This window comes from Pteropus alecto, unplaced genomic scaffold, assembly GCF_000325575.1.
Source record: "Pteropus alecto unplaced genomic scaffold, ASM32557v1 scaffold42, whole genome shotgun sequence".
Classification (NCBI taxonomy): Eukaryota; Metazoa; Chordata; class Mammalia; order Chiroptera; family Pteropodidae; genus Pteropus; species Pteropus alecto.
This window is the reverse complement of record NW_006434825.1, coordinates 15,224,053-15,236,469: the sequence shown is the minus strand read 5'-3', so window position 1 is coordinate 15,236,469 and position 12,417 is coordinate 15,224,053. Positions and strand designations below refer to the sequence as shown.

At 35.9% G+C, this 12,417-nt stretch overlaps 1 protein-coding gene across 2 annotated transcripts in view; it reads right to left on the bottom strand.

Moving 5' to 3' along the window:
- AP1G1 (adaptor related protein complex 1 subunit gamma 1) overlaps window positions 1–8,898 on the bottom strand; it is a 61,930-nt gene extending 53,032 nt beyond the window's left edge. The window contains exon 1 of one of the 2 annotated variants that reach the window (XM_015587761.2): window positions 8,540–8,898. The gene's annotated coding sequence lies outside the window, so the exon portion shown is untranslated. The remainder of the gene's footprint in view (window positions 1–8,539) is intronic. The other variant, XM_006909826.3, reaches the window with a different exon arrangement.
- Between the last annotated feature and the right edge of the window lie 3,519 nt (window positions 8,899–12,417).

Here is a 12,417-nt window from a genome sequence, read left to right as displayed (position 1 = left end):
AAACTAATTCAATATATTTGGAATTTTTTTCTTTTGTGAAATTAAGTGCTTTCTGGATCAGCCCAACAACTCCAAAGCCCATGTAGAAAGAGATCTGTAGTACAGCACCAGTCCACACTTTCTCATCCAAAACCTTTAAGGCAGAACTCAGACTTTTCTGAATTTTAGAAAGGTAACAGTGCATGTACTATGTGCCATAACTGGCCCACCATATCTGGAGGAACAGTTCTATTATCAAACAGCATTTCTGCAGCAACACATGAATATTCACACCAAAGGAGAGAAAAAAATACTACCAACAGTCTCATGTCTGGTCGGGTCAGATTTTAACACTAAAAGAATTATGAAGAACTCCAGGTTTTCATTATTTTTTGGATTTCAGAACTGATATAAAGAATTGATATAAAAGAACCTTATCTTTATCCAATGACTCTCATCATTGTTTAAAATGATGACCCTGGAGTAAAATTACCTGGGTTTGAATCCTAGCTCCACCACTTATTAGCTGTGTGTCCTTGAGTAAATGGCTTAACCTCTCCGTTTCCGTTTTCTCATGTGGGAGAATGCTACCACAAAGGATTGTTACAAGAGTTAAATGAGAATATATGTGCAATTCTTAACGCAGTGCCTGGCATATAGTAAGCACTAAACAAATGTTGGCCATATGTTTGCTATATAAACTATCCTTACATAAAATAATTTTGAACAAAAAACAAGTTTTAGAAAGCTATACAAAGCCATACAGGTTTAAAACATGTAAAAGAACCTATTCTTTAGAAATACGAAAATGCAGTAAGAGATAAGAACATGCAAGTGAAAGATAAAGATCAAATCCAACCCAGAGGCACATCTGGGAGGGAGGGGAATGTAATAAGGGACAAAGCAATGCACACAAGAGGCTTCAGCTTTATTGGTGATAGTTGATTTCTTAGACTAGGTAGCAGATATGTGAATGTTTATTATTCTTCATATATTTTAAGTTGGAAATATTTCATATTAAAAATTAAATTCAAATACATTTATGTAGAGAATATTATAGACCACATAGTCTAGATAACATGACTACTTGCTTTTATTACAACATTGAGGATTTCCTTATTTTTTTGAAAGTGTTTTCTTGCCTTCCAAAATACTCAACACTCACAAGATTCCTTAAAACATAACAGCTTAAACACCTGTCTCCTTTTAAAAAAAAAGTATGAATGTAATGTAATGACTCAGCTATACAGAAGATAGATGCAAATCCAAAACATTTTTATAATCCTGTGCAGCCACTACAGAGACACACTAAGATATCTACTTTACAAAAGTTCTCGTTCAGCCTGTTCCAGAATAGAACAAATTAGAAAACTGGAGGAGAAAGAGAGAAGGGTAGGGGGCCAGGAGATAGAAGCTATTTTAGGAAAAGACATTGACCTAACAGCAAAGGAAGAAACAAAAACAGCAGCAAAACAAGTAAAACATATATAGCAGAAATATTCAAATAGCATAACAGCAAAATTAATAAATTCTAGAGATCTGTTATTCAACACTGTGCCTGTAGTTAACAATACTGTATTGTGAAACTGAAAATTTGTCAAGAGGATAGATTTCATGTTGTATTCTTACCACAATTTAAAAAGAAAAAGTTTGTACCCTTACATTATAATTTCTATCTTATAAAATTTTTTAAATTAATCAAAAAGGATGCAATCAAATCACTAGATCTCTCCCTTCGACTTCCATAATTACCTTAATTTACAATTAAAAAAAAATTAAAACATTTATCTTACACACACACACACAGAGAACAGCACTCTGAATGTGCTGGCAAAAAGCATTCAATTCCCCTTAAAGTCCTAAGAGTATTAAAAATTATGAACAGTACCATGATCAGTTTTAAAATTAAGACTTGATTTATTAAGAAATGGTTCAGTAAGATCAACATTTAACATTAAATCAGAGGGCAGAAAAGCCTGAATATAAAATTGAATCCTAACTCATCAAATGATATACATTAAATATGTGCAATTTTGTGTATTAGTGTATTATACCTCAACAAAGCTGTTTTTTAAAAATAAAGATACAATTACATGAAAAAAATAAAACTATCTGTGGAATAACCAATTTCTAAAAACTGTACAGTTCAGATAGTCTGCTCTTACCAATTTAACTCCCTAATCCATCAGAGACTAAGACAGACAAGTATAACAATGATTGTATTTCTGTCAACCTCTCCTTTTATATCTAACCATATACATTTAGTATTTCAATGATTTTTTCCAACGCCTGTGTCCATATGTTTTATATTCACATGGCTTGTTCACTTTATCAAAATAAAATGTTCTCTTTTTTAAAACTAGTAATAAAAAGTAAAAATACTTCTTAGGACAAGGATGGACAGGGAACACAGAAAAATAAAAAATCTGACTTGTGAAAGTACAAGGATTGTGGATAAATGTATTTCTATTTCATCACTGTTAGTACATCACTGTTTGAATAAGAGAGATTAAAAGTGGAGATAAGTATTTTGGTCACTGGAGAGGCAAACACCATTGTGGGACACAGATAGTTCTTTCATCAGGTTTCACCATGGCCTAGAATGATGAAACACTCAAGACCATACATCTTTATATGCTCTGGTTTCAATGCAACTTTCTGATTATGAACAGCCATCTCAAGTGCTTTGCCTCCCAAATACCTCCATTCAAGAAAAAGGGTGCCCTGGAAAGTAGATATAGATAATGCAATGGAAAAACACAGCCCCTTGTGAATTACAACACTGCAGTTCTAATTTACACATCAGTGAGTTTGATTAGGCTGAATCATGCCTAGGTGAAATACTAAAATGCAATTTCTAGATCTTCAATGTTAAGGAATGTGAAATGTGTGACCATATCGAGATACCACCACACCCTGCCTAGGCAGCCAACTGGCATCCCTCTAAAGGGTCTTAAGCTCAATTCTCCCTAAAATGTCACATTAATTATAGGAATCTTCTTTAATGCTTAATTATCCATAACCAAAATTCACCAAAACTGAGATTTTAAAAACAGAAATATGCCTACTGAATGATTCAAATTCATTAAGATGCATGAAAAGCAAAAAAAGCCAAATAAACAATGACATATAAACATGATCGACATCTAATTCGGCAATAATAAAATAAAAAGTAGTTTTTCGGTTTCCTAACCCTACTAATAGCAAAAACATTTAAGTCCTTAATTCTAAAGAATCCTCACCAAATTCTCAAAACAAAATCTTAGTTTTTTAAAGATATTCCCCAAAGGGTATAATAATAAATGTTAAGGGAGATTATCTGGGCCAACTGTGAATACAGATACCTTTTTAATTTTTGTATATTTTGATATCTTTCAAGATTTATAAGAAATAAATCTTGCTTAGAAAATTCAAAGTATTAACAAAACCCACAAGAATGGATAAATAAAGCAAAACTGCAAATTGTCAAAATAATAAGAAGGTATTCATCCTAAAAGAACAGTGTCGCATTTATCCAGGGACATTAGAAAATTTATTAGTAAGTTACTAGAAAGTGATTTAATACTAAGATAACAAATTTTCCCTAGTATATTCTTCATGAATCCAAGTTCTGTTAATTCTGGATACCAAGAAAGGGCTAAGGAAGGGGGAAGGGAGGAGGTGATCAATAGGAAATTAAAGAATTATTTTCAACTCATGTTTCTGGCATTAGTTAGAAATGGTGCATTTTGGGGGAAAAGATTAAAGTTCTCAATTTACTGTTAGTTTCCTCAGTATACTAAATTACATAATAGATCTTCAAAAGAAAAAAAGATGGCAGAAGAGCAGCTCTCTTTACTGCCGGCTTGAAGCTTTTGCATAAGAAAAAGTCTAGGTAAATCACAAAAAGGATAATATCAATTTTAGAATTAAACAACTAAATAATATTTTCAAAGACATGCAAACAAGGTTTTGTATGTGTTTTCTAAACCTGACAATAAATTTCATTGACATCAACTCTACCAGTCATAAGTAAATGACCTGCATGCAGTAGATTCCCATAACTGAGTACCTAAACAATTTTTTCATATTATTTTCATTCACATCATCTATTCTTCAGAATAGCTACTAAATGCACCATGCTATATATTAAGGGATGCCACAAATTAGATAGTTCTTGTCCTCTGGAAGATCAAGGAAAAGGAGACAATTCAACAAGTATTAAAAAAGGGCTATCCTGCCTGGGGATAGAGAGAGAAGGAAGAGTAGTAGGTTCACTGGTGGAGGGAGAAAAAGGATTCCAGGTATAGGAAGAACAGGTACAAGGAGAATCAAAGAACACGGAGTATTCAAGGAACAGCAAGAATTCAGTGTTTATAAATAAAGATAATACAACCAAATGCTAATAAAATCAAATCATAAGCTACTTCCCCTTTCTACTTTCTTAAATACAGTACATATTAAGTTTTCATCATAGAAAGTTTCTAAAGAAAATAGAGGCCAAGCATTCACTGGTAGAGACAAATACACATGCATAAAACATCACATATATTCAGTACTATCAAAAAAAGATGCTCTTCTTACAATAGTTTTTCTTCAATAATTACACCAAAAAAACTAATATCTACAAAGATTCAATTACTCTACACTAATTATTTTCTGTTGGTTTCCCCATTCATCTCAAACCATATTTTCGCCAGATTTTAAAAGTATCATGTTTTCAAAAATTTCATTAAGTGGGAAGGGAACCAATTTTTTTTGTGCAGGCTTTAGAAGAGGAATAAGAAAAATTAATGTCCCTTACTTTTCTTCAGCTTGAAACTGAACAATTTCCCAATAGTGAGGATTAGTAATTAATTTCATTAAGTTGAAGTGCAAAAACACTAATGGTACTCCTTTTACTTTGAGGTGCACAACTGGGTGATCTTTTATAAAAGTCAGATCTTATAAACAGTGTCCATCATCTATTCTGACAGTCTTAGTTTTAACTCAAAGGCTTATTTTAAGACAGGGTGTGCAAATATTTTACAGTCTCAAAGATTTAAGTTCATGTCTTTTTCATATCTACTCTTCTAAAGAATCCATTACATTAACCTCAAAGCCAGACAAGCTTAAAAGCCTAGGATCTTGGTACAACACAAATACAATCAGCTATAACAAGCAAGCTGGAGTGAGCAAAGCAACTGCATATCAGGTTACATAGTGACTGTTGCACCCTTAACAACAGAGAAAGTGGGGGAGGGTAAAAATTACTTGTCTTTAAAATCTCTATGAATATTCATGAAATACAAAAGTTATATTTTCTCCATCTTTTAAAAAACCATGACTTTTTCCTTCTAAGCCACTTTTCACTGACATTTATAAGTTATTAACAATTTTCTCTCTCCAATGATTTTGAGTAGGCTAAAAAAAAAAGCAAAACTTCTAAGTACCTAGTGGTGAAAAAGACATTTCTTGTTTCAATCATATTATCCTAAACCTTGCTCTTTTATACAAAAGTGGTAGCTGATGCTGACTCAACAAGTGTGACAACTGTGGTTTTTGGTTTTTTTCCTCCACTTCTGGACTCTTCAAACATTGACAAGAGATTGTTCTCGTAACCAGACTTTCACCAAATCAAGTGTTTTTGTGTTACTCTTTCAGCGAAGAAAAGAACTTTATACATATTTTCAAGGTAGAAATTACCGCTTTTACTAAAATAAAGTTTTCTACACAAATATCCTAACACTTTTTGACAAAGATATGATTTTCAAAACCTATAAGAGCTTAGATGAATCTGTATGTTCTCTTAATTTTAAAATTGCTTGCTACTCTAATTATCCTGCATAAAAGAAATTGAATAAAAGTAACAATGAGATGAAAAAAAGCCAAAATCAACAACTGAAAACAATTCATAAAGCAAATAAAGACTAAAATACAAGCACCCAAAAACAGCTAAACAAGTTACGGCAGTATGAAGAAAAGTAGTATTTTTAGATTTTCTGAAGCTAAAACTAAACACGAATTTTGAAGTTTTGAGATCGGTTAAGTCCTTTCGTATACACAAAAATTTTAAAACCTCATCAAAAGCAAATAATAGGATTAAGCATTTCGAAAATCTGTTTTGGTCAGTAGTTTCCCAATTCAATTTTTTTAATTAAAAATAATCTTTTGGAAAATACTTGTTCAACCTTTTCAATCTGCATAGTTTTTATAAATCACAAAAACCTGGGTTTTTGTATTTTCTGTACACCACTGATTTCAAAATTACTTTAAAAAATAGTGGAACGAAATATCACCAAGGCATTGCTGACAATTTTTGTACTTTACAGTTTCACTCTAAAGTTCACCTTCAAGTACAGCGTAGGGAATATAGTCAATAATACTGTAACAACTATGTACAGTGCCAGATTAGTACTAGACTAATTGGGAGAATCACTTCATAAATTATATGCTGTATAACCACTATGCTGTACATCTGAAACTAATACGAAATAATACCGAATGTCGACTCTCATTGAAAAATAAAAATTTTTTAAATCAAAAACATAATAAAATTCTCAAATCTAGAACGGCTGTCAATGAAACAGATCAAAGAACAAGCAAAAGAAAATGAATTGAGGTTTCCTAAACAATGTTAATTTCATGTATAATCCCAACAACTTTAGACAAAATAGATTTCAAGTCTGTGCTGATTGCTCAACAGTGCACTGAACAGCACTTTACTTGTAATTTGTAATGGAAAAAGACACTTTCTCCAACTGAATGCAAACCATTAGTAATAGTTTTGAAAGACATTTAAATACCAGTATATTGTGCCATGAAATGAACTGAGTTAAACACAAATTTGATAGCTCTTTCAATATCTTGTTTTAAAACTGTAAAAGAGAAATGGAACATTTCAATAGCAACTACAAGGGAATATTTAGTATTTGAGTGAGCATGCCAGTGTTTGACAGTTCCTTTAAACCAAGGGAAGCTTCAGAGTAAATATACATCTTTTTGAAAAGTCTCCTTTAAACAAATAACAAGAACACTATTTACAATGAAAATATTCAGACTTTTACTGAGAGATCATATGACTAGTAGAAGAATGTACCTACCTGATAATAATAATGCAATTATACATGAATTAGAAGTATTAAAAGATATGATCCAGTTCAAGATATAAATTTTAATTTCAGCAGCCACTAGGCTGTAATCTCGAATAAATTATCTCTTTTGCAGATGTAAAAACTCAAGCTAAGATGAAATAGAGGTGATTCAATCACACACCTAACTTTAAATGAAGGAAACAATCAGTGAATTACTGTGAAATCTTTTTTATGCAAGCGTGCTACACATCAAACATACGTTAAGAGTAGAATAAAAGTAGTGAGATTATGGGTACCTGGAGCGTCTACATTTTTAAACGAAAAGTTAAGCTGTATATAGTCTGACAAGTATTACATGGAACAGAAGTAGTGAATATTTAAAATCTAACTATCCCCAGAAAAATCCAATACACGAAGTCAATCCAAGTATTTTTTAGAATCGGTCAGCAAAGACCATTAACGTGCAAAACACTTTAAAGTTAAGATCACTAAGAAATCTTCATTCACTCCTCTCTTCTGTTAACTAATCCCTACAGCAGCCAAAAAAAGTTACTTTCCTTTCTACCTACATCAGATTAAGATTCTTCTTCACAGGCAGATTTCCATGCCCAGGAATACATAACGCCAAGAAAAATACATGTGTCAATAATACCAAAAGTGTTCAGCACAAGAAGGGAATTCACAAATAAGAAAATACTTGACTGCCTCGTCCCTATCTCCCCCTCTCTCCCAAAAGCCATTTAATCAGCTTTATAAACATTTTCTGCTGAAGTACGCTCTGAGCGAGTGTTTCCATGGATCTGCTCCACCAAACCCTAACAGGAAAACATAACCAACCGTCTCGACTTTCTGGAAGTCAGGAAGATCGGGAGAATTATTAGAAAGTGACGTTCACATGATCGGGAGTTTGAAAGAAGGGAAAGCACTGTACTCTAAGGTGAGTTTAAAAAAAAAAAAAAAACCCTGAAAATTGGGAAAGAAGTTGGTTGGAAAATTAGAGGAAGGCGAGGCAGATGTCCGGTTCTGAGAGGACGGCATTGCAGGTGCAGACAGCGATTCATTTAACATTTGGAAATGCTGAAGAGAGGTCTACGAAAGACCTGTCCCTGGTACAAGATACAAGAACGTTGATTCGTGGCTCAGAGAAGACACGCGAGGGTGGGACCCGCCCCGCTAACCCCAGGCTCCCTGAATGAGCCCTCAAAGGAGGGTCGCAGCCTGAGAAAGTCGACGGGTCCCAAAAGGCCCGCACTGGCCGGGCAACGCTACAGCACGGAACGGAGCCTGTCGTGGAGCCTCCCGGTCCGAAGCCTCGGGGTCGGCAGGCAAGAAGTCGGAGCAGCCCCTGGAGCTCCGGGCCCCTCCTGGCCCAGCCTCTGTCCTCTTGTCTCACCCCCCACAACCTGGCACCGGACCTCTGGGGTTGACAGGAAGCTTCTGGCCGAATGCTATCGGCAGGCGTGGGGCAAAAGAAACAATGCGCTCCTAGCGCCGCGAGTGACACTCACCGGCCCGAAACCTCGAATGAAACCAGCAGCTCCGGGGGCGGCAGCAGCAGTGGCAGCAGGAACCGAACATCCAAAATGGCGGCTCCCTCGGCCTCACCACCGCTACTGCAGGCGGAGGGATCCTTAGGAGGGAGGGAGTTTTTAACTGAATTCGCACACTATCGCAAAAACTTAGGTCCCTATCTTCCTCTCCTTGTCGATTCTGCGTCCCCTGACTGCAACTTCTCGTGCCTCCCCTCTCGGATGATCCAAGAACTCGGACCCCGCCGAGGACTATTTGCCAAGGAGGAGGTGACTGCTCCTGGCAGAGCGACGCAAAGCGTACCAAGAGTCAGGGCTGTCACTGATGACGCGAGACGCTGCCGCCTAGTCCCCGCTGCGAAGAGTCTGAGCGAGAAAGATCCGGCTGACCCAGGAGCCGACGGACATTGGTTCCGCTTGGGGGAACAAGGGCTACCAGGAAGTGACCCGGCCACCTGAAGAGGGAGGGGCTAGCAAGGTAGCCAAGGAAGTGGGAGAGGCGAGGCAGGTGGAGTCTGAGAACGCTGAACCAGGTTGAGCCGGTCCTAACTCAAGAGAGCCCCAAACTCTTTCCTATCACTTTTGAAACCTTACCTTGTTCTTTAGGTTAAACTTAGGAACATGCTCCATTGGTCCTCGACTCTGTGGCTTTATGGTATATTTACAATACATTTTATTAAAAGAAAGGATGACACAGAAGTGGATACCAAGCCAGTCCCACCATTCAACCACCTTCATTGGACAAGTCATTTAAACTCTTAGGGCCTCGGTTTCCTTTAAAAAGAGAGGATTTGGACTAGTGACAGCTAAAATCCTTCCAGAGTAGGCTTTCTGACTCCATGAACTAATGACCTGAGCCAGACAGTCTAACCAGACAGTTCCTGGATTGATAAATAATTGTTAATATCTGATACTAATATTTTCCATGTAAACGTAAAGAGAGTCATGATATCTTGGCCCATTTAAGGAAAGATGACCTACCTAAACTAAAATCTTTCAGATGTATTGGCAATAAAGTCACCCAAAGTGAATAAAGTACCTGGCTGGATGCCAAAGGGAACTGAATTAACCACAAATCTTGAGTTTAGCACCTGTCATAGACAGGAGGTTGCATTTTTTTTCCTTAGCCACTCTCATGAAGGGATTTCAAAAGAGTTTACAAAAATTGAACTGAGTGAGCCCACATGTAAGATTTTGTTCTTGAACTGCTGGGACATGCTAAGTGGCTGGCGGGGGGCGAGGGGGCGGCGGGAAGAAGGCCAAGGACATAATTATAGTAATCATTTTATAATTAAATATTGATATAACACTGTTTATAAAATCATTTTTGTATGCATAATCTAATTTGACCTTCCCAGCAATCTGAGTCAGTCTGGACAAGTATATGTAATTTAGTTTTACAAATAAGAAGACCGAGGCTCAGAAAAACTAACTTGCTGAAAGCCTCTCCCTTTCCCCGATGGGGTTTTGCTATACTGTGCCACTTAGCAAATTAGAAAACTATACACACCAACCCGCACCCCACACCCACACTCAGGATGGAATTAACAAAGGGCAAATGATTTGGGAAACTGAATGGTTATGGAATTTAGTCACCTCATACCCTCTCCATGCACTACTGTACAGTGCAGCCCTGAACCAGAATACTAGTAAATATAGTCAGCCCTCAGTATCCTCCAGATCTGCATAGAAGGAGTCAACGACCCAAAGCTAGAACTATTTGGGGGGGTGGAAAATGTTACGTTGTTGCTGATGTGTACTATGTAGTCAGGCCTATGATGGTTGTGTCTGCGCTGAATATGTACAGACTTTTTTGTCATGATTCCTTAAACAATACAGCGTAACAACATTTTACATAGCATTTACATTATATTAGGTATTGTAGGTAATCTAGAGATAAAGCATATGGAAGGATATGCATGGGTTGTACTACACCATTTGATATAAGGGATTTTAGCATCCTCAGATTTAGGTATTCATGGGAGTCCTGGGACGAATCCCCCACAGACACCAAGGGCTGACTGTAATAGTGTAAAACTAGAACACCATGATAATACCTTGACATGGATTCCTCTGAGGTATAGCTATGCATGAACACATGCTAAAGTACTACAGTTTGGGTCTCCCATAAAAGTAAGGAATTTGCAGGTTGCAAAGCAGTTAGCTAAAGTACTCCCTCTGCAATGTCACAAAAACTTGCTTAGAGGTTGAGTTTAAATGTTTACCATTGCGAACCACAAAAGAAAAGTTAAACCATCTTAAGAGGAAGGAGCTTTTTTCTACCATGCCAAATGGCAGAGCATGAAAGAGAAAATGACAGACATTATAAAGCGTAAACCCCCTTCATGAATTTTTTTTTACTTATATTTATCTTTATAATTACCAAACCCCGGCTTCAATGCAAATGAAAACTAAAAGCAGTTGACCCGATACATAGCATGGTCATCACTAACCTGGAATCTATGGTTTCTGTGGCTAGCAATTGAAATTTGGGAAGACTAACTTCCCATCTACTCAAATATAATCCCTAATTTCAAATAAATAAATTACAACACATCAATAAAATGGAATACTATACTGCCGATATAGATGAAGCTCTAGCTCCATCTTTATTATCATGGTTTGACAGAATTTTAAAAGCGTACTGCAAAATGATATCTTAAAATGAGCTTGTAAAAAAGTATATACTGTATATACCTAGGAAAAATGTTGAAGGATAAAACTAGAATATAAACATGGTTATCTTTGGATGGTAGGATTTGGTCGATTTTTACTTGCTTTTACAAGGAGCATACCATACTTTTATTTGAAAAAAAAAGACTTTTACATTTTGAAAAAAAAAAAAAGTCCTTACAAGATAATGCAGTTTTATGGATCCAAATGCTAAAGGAGATTTTTGTTTTTAAAACAGCAATGGCCTGAAAGGATTAAACAAAATGGCTTATTAGGCAGAGAGTCATATGTGTGAAAGCACTTTGAAAAGTACCAAGAGTGATGAGAATATAAGTATAAAAGTTTTTTGTGTTACTCCACAATTCAAAAGCATTTATTGATTGCCCACTACAAGTAACAATAGTGCATTGTGTTTTACAATTTACAAACATGTTTTCATATACATTGATTCATTTGCTTCTTACCCACCACGAGCTCATAAACCATACAAGCATTAGGTAGTAGTTTAAAGTATTGGGTTCTGGTGCTAGATTGCCTGGATTTAAAACTCTAATCTTCCTCTTTTTATTATGTGACCTACAGCAAGGTCCTTAACATCTCTGAGCATTTTTGAACTTCAGTGTACCAGTCTGTAAAATGGAGTTAACAGTAGCATTGGCATCTTATGTCTGGTGTGTTAATTAAATGAACCGATATACTGCAAGTACTTAGAACATCAGTTGGCACATGGTAAGGAGTCAATAAATATTAGCTATCTTTAGGATAAATATTATTATCTCATTTTAGAGATGAGGAAACAGAAGCTCAGAGAAATTAAATGATTTGTCACACCTACATACAGCAGAGACCAGCCTCCAATGTGGGCCTTTAAACTTCAAAACTATCTTTTGGCCCATATGGTAATCATTCACTGAACATGCTGCCTGCCTTTTCTACCACACAACACTGTTCTGGGTGTGTAGAATCTGTAATGGACAGTTCAAAACAGACTCTTTCTACTTTACAGATAATTTATAAGCTCATTGAGAAAAACTAAATTTTTTAAAAATCCTCATGTACATAAAAATCAGTGATATTATTTCTCAGCAGATAAGTCCTAGTTCCAAAAAAATAGTCGAAAAGTGAGAGATCATTAAGAGACAGAGCAATGAAAGAAGGCTTTTGGAAGACGTGACGTGCCATTG